At 34.7% G+C, this 14329-nt stretch overlaps 1 pseudogene; it reads right to left on the bottom strand.

The window, feature by feature from the left end:
* Positions 1-4203: 4203 nt before the first annotated feature.
* On the bottom strand, positions 4204-4944 carry LOC116546205 (annotated as a pseudogene).
* Positions 4945-14329: the final 9385 nt, after the last annotated feature.

Genomic DNA, 14329 nt, shown 5'->3' on the forward strand with positions numbered 1-14329 from the left:
TCTCAGCTGACCTGATTTACATAGACAGAGATGAGGCCTTCACACTGAGCCCTGACCAAAATTCAGTTTCGGGAATAAGATAAATTATTTTGTTTTAAGCCGCGAAACTTAACAGAGCAGTTTATAATGAAGCAACAAATAATAATAAAAGATCTATAAGGTTAAGAAAGATTCCACCTAAATAAAAATGCTCATTTCATTTTGCCTTCCTTCACCAGTATTGTAAAGGAAAGTGAGAAAGAGAAAAAGAAAGAGAAAGAGAGAGAGAGAGAAATGAGAGAAAAAGAGAGAGATTCCAAATAAAATGACTATGTCTCAAAAGAAAATAAAAGTTTTCATCTGTTTGTCTAACATGCATACATACACACACCTGTACTGCTTGGTATCCCACCGTACTTTGTATCCCTGTGGATTTGTGTCCTTGAGAAAGTCCCCTGTGAACATTAGAGCTCTGCTTAGGGTTGTGAAGGGGTATAACGAAGCTTTCCCTGTAGACTGGAGTAAGTGTGCTAAGCTGTAATGTCTTGTCCTTCTTTCTCCTCCTCCTCTTCTTCATCTTTGTCCTTTCCTCTCTGCATCTAAATTAAATAGTCTATATGTGATTTTTATTTCTTATATAATTGAGTCTCTAAATATGTCCCAGACTTAGTTTCTTTACATTCTAAGAATCTATGCTTTGAGAAATCCTTAGATTCTGGAGTCCCTTAATCTTGGTTGGATATCTTCTTGTGCTGTTTGCTATTTTTATGGCATTTGTCATTTACTAGCTAAATAAGTTCATATTTATCACTGCTGTAAAGAAAAACCTAAGACTGGGTAATTTGTAAGGAAAATAGATTTAATTGGCTCATGATCCCATTAACTGTAAAAAAACCAGCATGATGATATCTACTTGGCTTTTGGGGAGACCTCAGGAAACTTACAATTGTGGAAAAAGGAAAAGGGGGAACAGACCTTCACATGACTGCAGGAAGAGCGAGAGAGAGGTGGGGAAGGTGTCGCACACTTTAAAACAACCAAATCTCCTGGAAACTCAATCACGAGGTAGCACCAAGGGGATGGTGCTATACTGTTCATAAGAATTCCACCTCCATAATTTAATCACCTCCCAACAGGCACCGCCTATAACACTGGGGATGTAATTCAACATGAGATTTGAAGAGGTCAAAGATCAAACCGTATCATTAACCTTTTCTATGAATAAGGTTTTTAAAAAATCTGTTAAAAATGGCATCTATGATTTGCTGTGAGGATTTGATAAATTAAAATTATTTGTCAGTAACAAAAAAGTCTTTGCAAAACTTGGCTGAAAGTTAAATAAGAAAATCTTCCTAAAGTTTCCAATAAGCATCAGCTAATAAATGGTAGTTTCTGTTTCTTCTATTGTTTTTGTTAATAACAATATCTTCTACATGTGAGTAATGGTAAAATGGGACAATGTGATTTATTTTAAATAATTTATTTTTATGCTGGCATTTCCTACTTTAGAATAAATGAAAATATAAATTATTAAATCTGCCAACAATGTTATAGATAAAATTAGAATGGAAGATTAATTTGGATTCAGATATTAAGAAGCTGAATAAGTGATACAAAATATTCCTATACACTAGTTTTAAAATGATATTATACAAGGCAACTTTGAGGGTTTTTTGAAATGATATATTTATTGTAGACAAATTTATCATATGCTCTTATGAATATTCAATATGTCAGCAAAAGACCCAGCTCTAAATTTTCATGTTAAAGTCAGCTTCCTAAGACCACTCTATGCATAACTGTGTCATACAGGTTTCCTGGAACAGACCTGGAAGAGGAGGATTGCAGGCAGCTTTGTTGTGAAGTGCTCTTGAGATACACACCTGTAAAGAAGTGAGAAATGCAGGATTAGACAGGGGGCAAGCTGCCAAACAATAAGATGACCATGGAGGATTCTGTTGATTCTATAAAGAGCTCTGGAGTTGAAGTGAGCTTTCAACACTGTTACAAATTGAGTCATGTTAGTTAACTTTGGTATCCCACCATAGGACATAGTTTTCTATAGCTGACAGCAATTCCTAATTGAGTGATGAAGCTGTAAATGATCTTCCTCATAAACTGGGAAATGGGTTTCTTGGAGGCTTCAAAGAGGACAACTGACAGAGCATCACAATAACAGTTGCAATACCCTAGGTCCAAAACAATTTAAAAACATTTATTAAGATGATTCATTTTTTCACTTCTTTCAAAACCTGTTTACAAAAAACATGTTTTGAAATCATTAAATATCTTTGGCATAGTTTAGTAGAAAAATACTGAAAATGAAAATTGTAAAAAAATAATATTTTTTTCTTATTCAATTAAACTGCATTTGAAGTAGATGGCAATGTAATATAAATCTCAAAAAGTTTTTCTTTTCTAAAACAAAGGCCCCAATGATGTACTACACTGTAATTAACACTGAAATTCTGGGAACTACTTTATCATTTCCAGCTGCTATAGTTGCAAAGCTGGGAAGTAAACACTTGTACATAAGATGATTGATTTCCTATGTAATACAACAGGCTGAAGTTCCCTTCATTATACAAATTAATAAAATTCAAACTATATAAAATTTATATTAGTCATCAATGATTAATACTTCTATATCTAGACCCCAAAGGTCTGGGCTACTTAAATCATATGGATTTTTAATCTTTTCAATTCAGAAAGAACTTGTGTACCTGCATCCTGCTTTGTAGCTATAAATATATTAAAATTCTAGATTGGGAATAATTCTAAGGAAAGTCTGAAGTCTTCCTATGGTGTGGAAATAATTCAGCACATATGGATAATTTTTGATGTTTGAAATAAGCAGAAAAATCTCTATCGGAGACAACTTTATGACATTTGTTTAGGAACAGCATAAAAATAAGTATTTTAAAGTCCTGCTATTTAAAAAATAAAACTACAGTTATTTCTCTGTGTTTTGAAAGCTAAAACAAAATAAATGATAGTAGCAGCAGAGGTGCTTTGTTACAAGTACTTCTCAAGCATTTACAATTAGTACCTTTGATGACAGAGTGAAAGAAAACTGCTTCAACAATATAAAGATATAGCAGTTCAAAATGGCAACCAAGCAAGATATTACTTTGAAATGTCCTGCTTTAACAGTATACCTGGGGACGTTAAATTCTCCTCTAAACTGCGTTTAATATAAAGCAAATCCCACCACAGCTGCCCTCAAGCTTTCCAGTAAAATGGCCCTGCAGAAAGATGATCTTTGGTGTTAACCCCTGTCAAAATGACAGCTCCCCAAATGGAGAAGTCAAATCTCAGAAAAACACAATAGAAAGTTTCGTGGAAGTTAGTGGAAACATAAAATGTTGAGTGTTAAATAGGTCTCACATATTGAATACCATTTAACTTATTTTCTCTAACAAACCCATTCATTAGTGTCATTGTAATTTATGACCTTTAATATAGTATAATGCCATCCTTCCATAAATGCACTTCAGTGATGAAGGATTACTCCTGTATATTATTAACATGGATACTGCAGTCATCCTTTCTTTGTGCTCAAGTTGCCATGAGCTAAAGCCTCTTAAACTGTATACTCTTAAAACTGTATACTCTTAACTACCATTCTGTATACTCTTAACTACCACATATCATAAAGTCCTAAGGATCTAGTTTAGGAAACTATAATGGAAGACTGAAGCAATTATTTAGATCATTTAATCTAAAGAAATCTCATCATTGTGCCAATTGTTTGGTATTTCAAGGACAATAAGATCAATATTCTCTGTGATTATTGTTATTATTTTTATCATTAATTTTCATTAACTTATCAATTATTTAATACTTTCTTGAGAATATCAGTATATATTAAAATCCTGCTAAATTTTACACATGTAAATTCTGGATATTACAAGGCTGACCTAAACTAACTATCTCCAAAAAGAAAATCTAAGGTGAGAAAATAGATAAAACTAAATTTTAGTTTCAGATTTGGAGGAAATAATGTATACATTTGCAAAATTTGCAAAATAGCTGTTTTCTTATATAATTATAAAAAATCTTATTTATATCTAAACAAAATATACAATGTATTAATCTAGATTAATGAACATTCTCTAAATGCTTTGAATCAAGTAGCTGGGACTACAGGTGCACACCACCATGCCTGGCTATTTTGTATTTTAGTAGAGACAGGGTTTCACCATGTTGGCCAGGATGGTCTTGATCTTCCGACCTTGTGATCTGCCCCAGCCTCCCAGAGTGTTGGAATCACAGGCATGAGCTACCACGCCCAACCCCCAATAGCCTATCTATTTTAAAGACCGAAAGAAAAATGGTAGGTTACTTGTTAAACTTTAAAACATAATATAAAGACATGCTTTATTTTTGTGAACAGCATTTCCATTTATTTGTTTGTTTATTTTTTATTTTTTGAAGATCTGCGTGCCTTTATTAGCGAAGCCACTATTTGAGGGGCATGAAGCGGGAGGATTGGGTGGCCCGGATGCCCAGCCAGCTGTGCTTCATGGGCTTGTAGGTGATGAAGAACTCGCCCAGGTAGTGGCTAAGTATCTCTGGCTTGATCTCCACCTGGTTGGTTGAAGGTCTTGCCGTTGTAGACGCCCACCGTGCTTCCCACCCTCTGGGGCAGGATGATCTTGTCCCACAGGTGCGTCTTCACCACTTCCGGCTTCTCCATGGGTGGCACCTCCTTCTTGTCATTGCGCAGGTGCTTGAGCAGAGAGTGCTGCTTCAGCCGCAGGCCCAGGTTCACCCGACCTGTACAGATGCATCAGCTGCTTTTAGGACATTTCCAGCAGCTGGTCCAGGTCCACACTGGGATAGGTGGACCTGCAGAAGGTCCGCTTCTTCTGCTCTACCTCTGCCATCTTGCCAGATCCTCAGAAAAGCCCCATTTCTTAATGCTTGGGCACTTTTGATAATTTCTGAATTTCAGAACTAGCCTCCCTCAACTTCTGAGAAGAACAAAAACAAAACCCTTTGGAGGCTGAAAAAGAGATTTAATCTGTAACTTACTTTTGTTATTTATTGTACCGCTGTGATTCTTAGATCTTGTTTGTGAAGATTTCATTCAATGGTGTCGCACAGAAGATTGAAGATCATTGCTTTAAAAAGGTGTAGCGTTCCTTAGATTGTTCAAGTCACTTTAAACAAAGACAATCTGGAATTTCAGAAAGTTCCAGTATTAATATGCATTTAGCTGTTGAAAATGGATATAGTCTATGGTTCAATTAAAATAAACCTGACTAGTTTGAGCCCAGCTATGAGTGAGGGACTCCAGAGGGGAAAAGGGAGATAAGTATCCTATTGGAGATAAGCTGTGTCTTAGCACCCACATAACCTTTGGTAACAGTGGCTGGTAAAGAGAACTGCATCCTATTACTAGAGGTCTTATTCTTTTTATAAGAACTAATATCAGGTACTTACAACTCTGAGGAATATATTTGTGGTGTTATCTGTATTTCCTGGACATGAATGGTGGCCTGCCTTGCTAGGTTGTTAATGTTGACACCCTATCATCAAAATTAAAAGAGCTAGAGTAGCAAGATCAAAATCTCAAAAGCTAGCAGAAGACAAGAAATAACTAAGATCAGAGCAGAACTGAAGGAGGTAGAGACACACACAAAAAAATCCTTCAAAAAATCAATAAATCCAGGAGCTAGTTTTTTGAAAACATCAACAAAATAGACAGACCGCTAGCCAAATTAATTAAAAAAGAAGAGAAGTATCAAATAGTTGCAATAAAAAACGATAAAGGGGATATCACCACTGATGCCACAGAAATACAAACTGCCATCAAAGATTACTACTAACAACTCTATGCACATAAACCAGTAAACGCAGAAGAAATTGATGAATTTCTGGACACTTGCACCCTCCCAGGCATAAAACAGGAAGAAATTGAAACCATGAATAGACCAATAACAAGGGCTGAAGTAGAGACATCAACTAATAACTCACCAACCAGAAAAAGCCCAGATCCAGATGGGTTCACAGCAGAATTCTACCAAACATACAAAGAGGAGTTGGTACCACTCCTTCTGAAACTATTTCAAACAATCCAAAAAGAGGGAATCCTCCCCAAATCATTTTATGTGACCAACATCATCCTGATACCAAAACCCAGCAGAGACTCAACAAAAAAAGAAAACTTCAGGCCAATATCCATGATGATCATAGATGCAAAAATCTTCAATAAAATACTGGCAAACCAACTGCAACAGCATATCAAAAAGCTTATCCATCACGATCAAGTAGAATTCATCCCTGGGATGCAAGACTGGTTCAATATACATAAGTCTGTAAAAGTGATCCACCACATAAACAGAACCAAGACAAAAACCACATGATTATCTCAATAGATGCAAAAGCCTTTGACAAAATTCAACAGTCATTTATGATAAAAACTCTCAATAAACTAGTTACCCATGGAATGTATCTTAAAATAATAAAAGCTATTTAGGACAAATCCACAGCCAATATCATGGGCAAAAACTGGAAGCATTCCCTTTGAAATCTGGCACTAGACAAGGATGCCCTCTCTCACCACTCCCATTCAGTATAGTATTGGAAGTTCTAGCCAGAGCAATCAGTGAAGAAAAAGAAATAAACGGTATTCAATTAGGAAACAAGGAAGTCAAATTGTCTCTATTTGCAGATGACATGATTACATTGTGTCAGCCAAAATCTCCTTAAACTGAAAAGAAACTTCAGCAAAGTCTCAGGATACAAAATCAATGGGCAGAAATCCAAAACATTCCTATACACCAATAAATGACTTAAAGAGAGCCAAATCAAGAACAAACTCTGATTCACAATTGCTACAAAGAGAATAAAATACCTAGGAATACAATTAACAAAGGATGTAAAGGATCTCTTCAAGGAGAACTACAAAACACGGCTCAAGGAAATAAAAAAGGATACAGATAGAAAAACATTCCATGCTCATGGTTAAGAAGAATCAATATTGCAAAAATGGCCATAGTGCCCAAAGTAATTTATAGATTCAGCACTATCCCCATCAAGCTACCTATGGCCCTCTTCACAGAACTGGAAAAAAACCACCTTAAACTTCATATGGAACCAAAAGAGAACCTGCACAGCCAAGAGAATTCTAAGTAAAAAGAACAAATCTTGAAGCATCAGGCTACCTGACTTAAAACTATACCACAAGGCTACAGCAGTCAAAACAGCATGGTACTGGTCCCAAACAGAGATATAGAGCTAAGGAACAGAATAGAGACCTCAGAGGCAATACCACACATCTACAACCATCTGATCTTTGACAAACCTGACAAAAACAAGCAATGGGGAAAGGATTCCCTGTTTAATAAATGGTGTTAGGAAAACCGGATAGCCATGTGCAGAAATCAGAACCTGGACTGCTTCCCAACATCTTACACTAAAATCAAGTCCAGATGGATTCAAGGCTTAAACATAAGACCTAACACCATAAAAACCCTAGAAGAAAACCTAGACAATACCATTCAGGACATAGGCATAGGCAAGGGCTTCATGACTAAAACATCAAAATCATCAGCAACAAAGCCAAAATAGACAAATGGGACATAATTTAACTCCAGAGCTTGTGTACTGCAAAGGAAACAATCATTAGAGTGAACAGGCAACCAACAGAATGGGAAAAAAATTTTACAATCTACCCATCTGACAAAGTGCTAATATCCAGATTTTACAAAGAACTAAAACAGATTTACAAGAAAAAAACAAACAAACCCATTCGAAAGTGGGCAAAGGATATGAATAGACATTTTTTCAAAAGAAGACATATATGTGGCCAGCAAACATATGAAAAAATGCTCATCATCATTGGTCATTAGAGAAATGCAAATCAAAACCAATTGAGATACCACCTCATACGTATTAGAATGGTGATAACTACAAAATCTAGAAACAACAGATGCTGGAGAGGATGTGGAGAAATAGGAATACTTTTACACTGTTGGTGGAAGTGTAAATTAATTCAACCATTGTGGAAGACAGTGTGGCAATTCCTCAAGGAGCTATAAATGGAAATTCCATTGGACCCAGTAATCCCATTACTGGGTATATACCCAAAGGATTATAAATCGTTCTAGTACAAAGACAGGTGCACACATATGTTCATTGTGGCACTGTTTACAATAGCAAAGATTTGGAACCAACCCAAATGCCCATTGATGATAGAATGGACATGGAAAATGTGGCACATATACCTCATGGAATACTATGCAGCCATTAAAAACGATGAGTTTGTGTGCTTTGTAGGGACATGGATGAATCCGGAAAGCATCATTCTCATCAAAGCGACACAAGAACAGAAAATCAAACACTGCATATTCTCACTTATAAGTGGGTGTTGAACAGTGAGAACACATGGACACAGGGAAAGGAGCAACACACACTGAGACCTGTTGGGGGATGGGCTGGGGAAGGATAGCAGGGGTTGGGGAGGCTAGGGAGGGATAACATGGAGAGAAATGCCAGATATAGGTGACAGGGAGATGGAGGGAGCAAACCACATTGACATGTATGTACCTATGCAGCAATCCTGCATGATCTGCACATATACCCCAGAACCTAAAGTACAATAATAATAATAATAATAGTAATAATAATATTGCTAGTTAACCTAAAGATGATTTCAGTGAAGAGTGTTTGGTATTTTTCAAGTACTCACTAATCATTAACTGTGATCATGATCTTCCCCTTACCTACTTCGAATAAGTAAATAATTTACATTTATTAAACAAAAGAAATTTAATTTTGCTTTTCTGAAACAACATAATTCAGCTTTAATTTTCTTTAAATGGAGAGAGGGAGTATCTCACAGCAGATAAAGATGTATGCACATTTCTTTTCCACTCAATATTATGCTGACAGTCAAAACAGGAATATCTAGTGCAATATCAATTCACATATCAATTACGATTAGAGGGAGTTGGGCTAAACATGCAGCATTCATTTAAAATGAAGGCCTCCTGTTATACTTTTCTGATGGTATTTAAGTATTGAAAGCCAACTTTTTCTATCTTTTTACTATTATGTAATAATAGGGTGATTTCCAAGATGGCAGAAACTTTGTCTTTTGTACACAACTAGGCATTTCATACCTGTAACAGTGACTTCTCAATAATTATGCATTGCCGGGAAAGATAATTACTTTATGAATTTATTTAGGAAATTATTTTGCAAATAGTAAATAAATCCTATTAGTTGGTTGTCATTATTTCTGAATAGCTTCAGTTTTCCTCTATTTTCTCATCTTAAAAATGCAGATACCTATTTCACAGCAGCATCGTGAGTGATAATAGAATCAATATAGATAAAATTCTCCAGGGACCAAAGCTTCATCTAGCTTATAATATGTTCTTCATGAGTATTCGTTTCTTAAAAATTACTCTATCTTTTTATCTCATTATGATTAAAATTAAGTATTTTTTACTCTTTCCAAAACTTATGCTTCTCCTATGTTCCCATTATGCTGAACATCAGGTGTGGGTGTTAATAGTACTATGATTTTCCTTTGGAGACTCCAAATCCTCAGTCCAAATGACCTTATTCCACTTATAGCTCCATAGATGCCATGAAATCCAGACCTTAGTACAGAGAGTGACTTCCATGAATTTTGCTAAAAATTTTGAACAAGGTTTACTCCCTCTGGATTCTAAATTGATAGGGTAATATTGTTGTCTCAATGCAACACGTTCTGAGCCTACTGGAGCAGGAGCCAATGTGGCAGAACTGAAAGATGCAGACGTAGAGTCCTGATAACACTGTCTGAACACCTAAAAACACATGGACACTGATGAATTTTACTGTTCTGTTTTAGCCAAAGGTAAGTAATCATCTTCTGTAAAGGACTAGATTGCAAATATTTTAGGTTTTATGGAACATACTGTTTGGGTGCAGCTATTAAGCTCCAATGATGGATATGGTTGTGTTACAATTAAGCTTGATTTACAAAAACAGGTGGCAAGATCAGTTTGGCTGTGGACCATAGTTTATTGACTCCAGCCTTTTCCTGACAAGGTAGAGTTTCTTTACCTGGCAACCAAAGCGGTTAGTCTTAGTTGATAATCCCTGTGTCAGCACTCTATTAATGGATTTTTAAGCCAAAAAGCTGAAAAATAATCATTTATACCTTTTCCCTTGCAGCATACATATAACATCGGAAAGTATGTTTCTCTCAAATGTTTCCTTGGTCTGTTTACTTTTTCCATTCCCATCTGTAACTTGTTATTTCAAATCACAATCATCTCCTGCTTAACATTCTGTAAAATCTTTTTACATATTTCTTTGAGTCCAGGATTCCTTCCAATTCTTTTTCACACTGAAGGTCTTACAATATTTCCACAATATGTATATTGACATGCCTTGGTCATGCGTGGTCATGTCTAAGTGATTGTTGATGAATCTTTGACATGGATAATATCTCCTTTCATAAAGTATGTATTATCTGACTTAGTTATTAAATTGTAACTTTTGTTTCTAGAATATAAATTATGTGAGAATCAGAGCACTTTTTATTTTTGTTTATGGCTTTCTTCAATTGTCTACACATGTGACGATATAATGTGAATATTCAACATACATTTCTAAAAAGAAGGCCAAATGACTCATCAGGGAACATAAATATAAATATAATGCATTTTTTTCTGAATACAGATTTAAACCATATAATAAACTTCTGCATTTAGAAAACTATTAAGGTCTATAATACATATAAAATATTCTATTTCAATCCTTTAGATTTATCTTGAACCAACATACTAAAATTTTATTGGAATATAAACAGAAAAGAGAGTTTTTAAAACTATCATTTTCAAATATCTCATTTCCAATTTTCTATCTGTTAACCTTTGCTCTTAAAATATACTTATTATTTAATGTCCAATTCAAGCACAGATTCTGATTGTCTTTCTAATATATTTCCTGTAGGGCTAGTTTGTTATTTTTGACACATTTTCTGTATCACACATTTTTATGCTTCATGTTGTATGTAATTTTAAATCGTTGCAGATTCTGCCTATGTGCATGTCTTTGATGCACATATAAAATGAATATTCTCAGAAAATATTAATAAAGAACACATTTTAACCTCTTTTAAATCACCAATTCCAGTACAAAGCAGTGTACATAAAAGATACTAAATTCTTACTAAATGAGTAAATTTCAAAGAAATTAGAAAATGGATGATCATAAAGTTACATCTGGAAGGAAATCATGCCCAGGAAAACTATCTGATGACTGCACACACAATTTTTGCTAACATTACGCTGAAGGAAACAAACATATTACAATAACATGAACTATACCAGATGGTTGGTTTACACTTCACATCATTCACTTGGTATTTTGGTGTGGAGAAATAATATTTCATCATAACTTAATAGCATTTAAGCTTGTCTTTATTTGATCTTTATTCTATATAGTGATATGGATCACACAAAAGGTGTTTAGGATCTTTTTTCTACGGCTTGAGAATATCTTAAAAAATATTTAGCTACACTAAAAATACCATGACATAAGCAGAATATGAAAGACATAGGAGAAAAGAACAGGAATTATAGTGAATGACATTTTCAATATAAACCAAAAATGAAATGCCGATCTCAAATCATTTTTTAAAATATATGGTCTGAAATCATTAAATCTGACTCTAGAAGAAATAAATACTAAAATATTTGTCATATAAATAAATTACTCAGAATTTTATTAAAGAATTTTCTCTAATAATGTCCCTGGTCCTGGAATTCATATTTCAGAAAAGAAAAGAAAGAATACATCATTTCTTTAATACATAAATTGGTTCAAAATGAAAAAAAGAAAAAAAACTAGAAATTACTTTTATAAAGCTAGCATAAACTCAAAAATAAATATACCTAAGTATGCTTATGCACACATATGAGAGCATATATATACATGTGTGTGCATGCCTCACATGTGTATGCACCACACATGCAAGACAAATTCCATTTAAAAACATGAATGAAGCAAATCTAATAACAGAAAATAGCAGAAATTAAATCAACAAGTAATTATCTCAAGGTCGTAGGATTCTCACTATCATATACATATCATATATGTATATGACCTGTGATCATTTGAGTGAGGGCACTAAAACAAATGCTTAAATCATTCAGCATAATATAGCACTTACATCTGTGTGGTGTAAATAATATTGATGAATATAATTGGTTTGAAAGACCAAATGTGACAAAATCTGAACTTTAATGCATATATTTAGTCTTCCCCTTTCATTATTTGATTTTTCTATTCCATCATTATTATCTGGTTTGAACTAACATGGTTATCATATGTTTAGATAAATATCATATTTTTTGTAAGTATAGACAGGGATCCTTTAATTGGTAAAACATTTTACTATTTTTAAATATTTCTTTGTAATTCCCACTTCTACATCATTGTTTTTTATGGCTGCATAGTATTCCATGGTGTACATATGCCACATTTTCTTTGTGCAGTGTGTCACTGATGGGCATTTGGATTGGTTCCAGGTTTTTGCTATTGTAATCAGTGCCACAATGAACATACGTGTCATGTGTCTTTATAATACAAGGATTTATAATTCTTTGGGTATATACCCAGTAATGGGATTGCTGGGTCAAATGGAATTTCTATTTCTAGATTCCTGAGGAATCACCACACTGTCTTCCACAGTGGTTGAACTAATTCACACTCCCACCAACAGTGTAAAAGTATTTCCATTTCCCCACATCCTCTCCAGCATCTATTGTTTCCAGATTTTTTTAATGATCACCATAGTAACCCCAATGAGGTGGTATCTCAATGTGGTTTTGATTTGCATTTTTCTAATGACCAGTGATGATGATCTATTTTTCATAAGTTTGTTGGCCTCATATATGTCTTGTTTTGAAAAGTATCTGTTGATATCCTTCACCCACTTTTGAATGAGTATTTTTTTTCTTGTAAATCTGATTTAGTTATTTGTAGATTCTGGATAGTAGCCCTTTGTCAGTTGGATAGATTGTAAATTTCTTTTTTTCCATTCTCTTGGTTGCCAGTTCACTCTAATGATTGTTCCCTTCACTGTACAGAATCTCTGGTGCTTAATTAGATCCCGTTTGTCTATTTTGGCTTTTGTTGCCAATGCTTTTGGTGTTTTAGCCATGAAGTCCTTGCTTATGCCTATGTCCTGAATGGTTTTGCCTAAGTTTTATTCTAAGGTTTTTATGATGTTAGGTGTTATGTTTAAGGTGTTAATCCATCTGTAGTTAGTTTTAGTGTAAGGTGTTAGGAAGAGGTCCAGTTTCTGCTTTCTGCACATGGCTAGCCAGTTTTCCCAACACCAACACCATTTATAAAATAGGGAATCCCTTCCCCATTGCTTGCTTTTGTCAGATTTGTCAAAGGTCAGATGGTTGTAGATAAGTGGCATTGCCTCTGAGGCCTCTGTTCTCTTCCGTTGTTCTATATCTCTGTTTTGGTACCAGTACCATGCTGTTTTGATTACTGTAGCCTTATAGCATAGTTTAAGTCAGGTAGTGTGATGCCTCCAGCTTTGTTAATTTTGCTTAGTACTGTCTTGGCTATGTGGGCTCTCCTTTGGTTCCATGTGAAGTTTAAGGTGTTTTTTTCCAGTTCTGTGAAGGTCATTGGTAGCTTGATGGGTATAACATTAAATCTATAAATTACTTTGGGCAGTATGGCCTTTTTCATGATATTGATTCTTCCTAACCACATGTATTTAATGTTTTTCCATCTGTTTCTGTCCTCTCTTATTTCCTTCAGCAGTGGTTTGTAGTTCTCCTTGAAGAGATTCTTTACATCCTCTGTTAGTTGTATTCCTAGGTTTTTTATTCTCTTTGTAGCAATTGTGAATGGGAATTTGCTCTTGATTTGGCTCTCTGTTAATCTGTTATTGGTGTGTAGGAATCCTTGTGATTTCTACACGTTGATTTTGTATTTTGAGACTTTGCTGAAGTTTCTTATCAGTTTAAGGAGATTTTGGACTGAAACTATGGAGTCTTCTAAATATACAATCATGTCATCTGCAAATAGAGACAATGTGACTTCCTCCTTTCCTAACTGAATAGACTTTATTTGTTTTCCTTGCCTGATTGCTCTGGCTATAGCTTCCAACACTATATTGAATAGGAGTGGTGAAAGAGGGCATTCTTGTCTAGTGCCTGATTTCAAATGGAATGCTTCCACTTTTTGCCCATTCAGTATGTTATTGGCTGTGGATTTGCTCATAAATAGCTTTTATTATTTTGAGGTACATTCCATTCATACCTAGTTTGTTGAGAGCTTTTATCATAAATGACTGTTGAATTTTGTTGAAGGC

Source organism: Sapajus apella, unplaced genomic scaffold, assembly GCF_009761245.1.
Source record: "Sapajus apella isolate SASKATOON/1434 unplaced genomic scaffold, GSC_monkey_1.0 scaffold5, whole genome shotgun sequence".
NCBI lineage: Eukaryota > Metazoa > Chordata > Mammalia > Primates > Cebidae > Sapajus > Sapajus apella.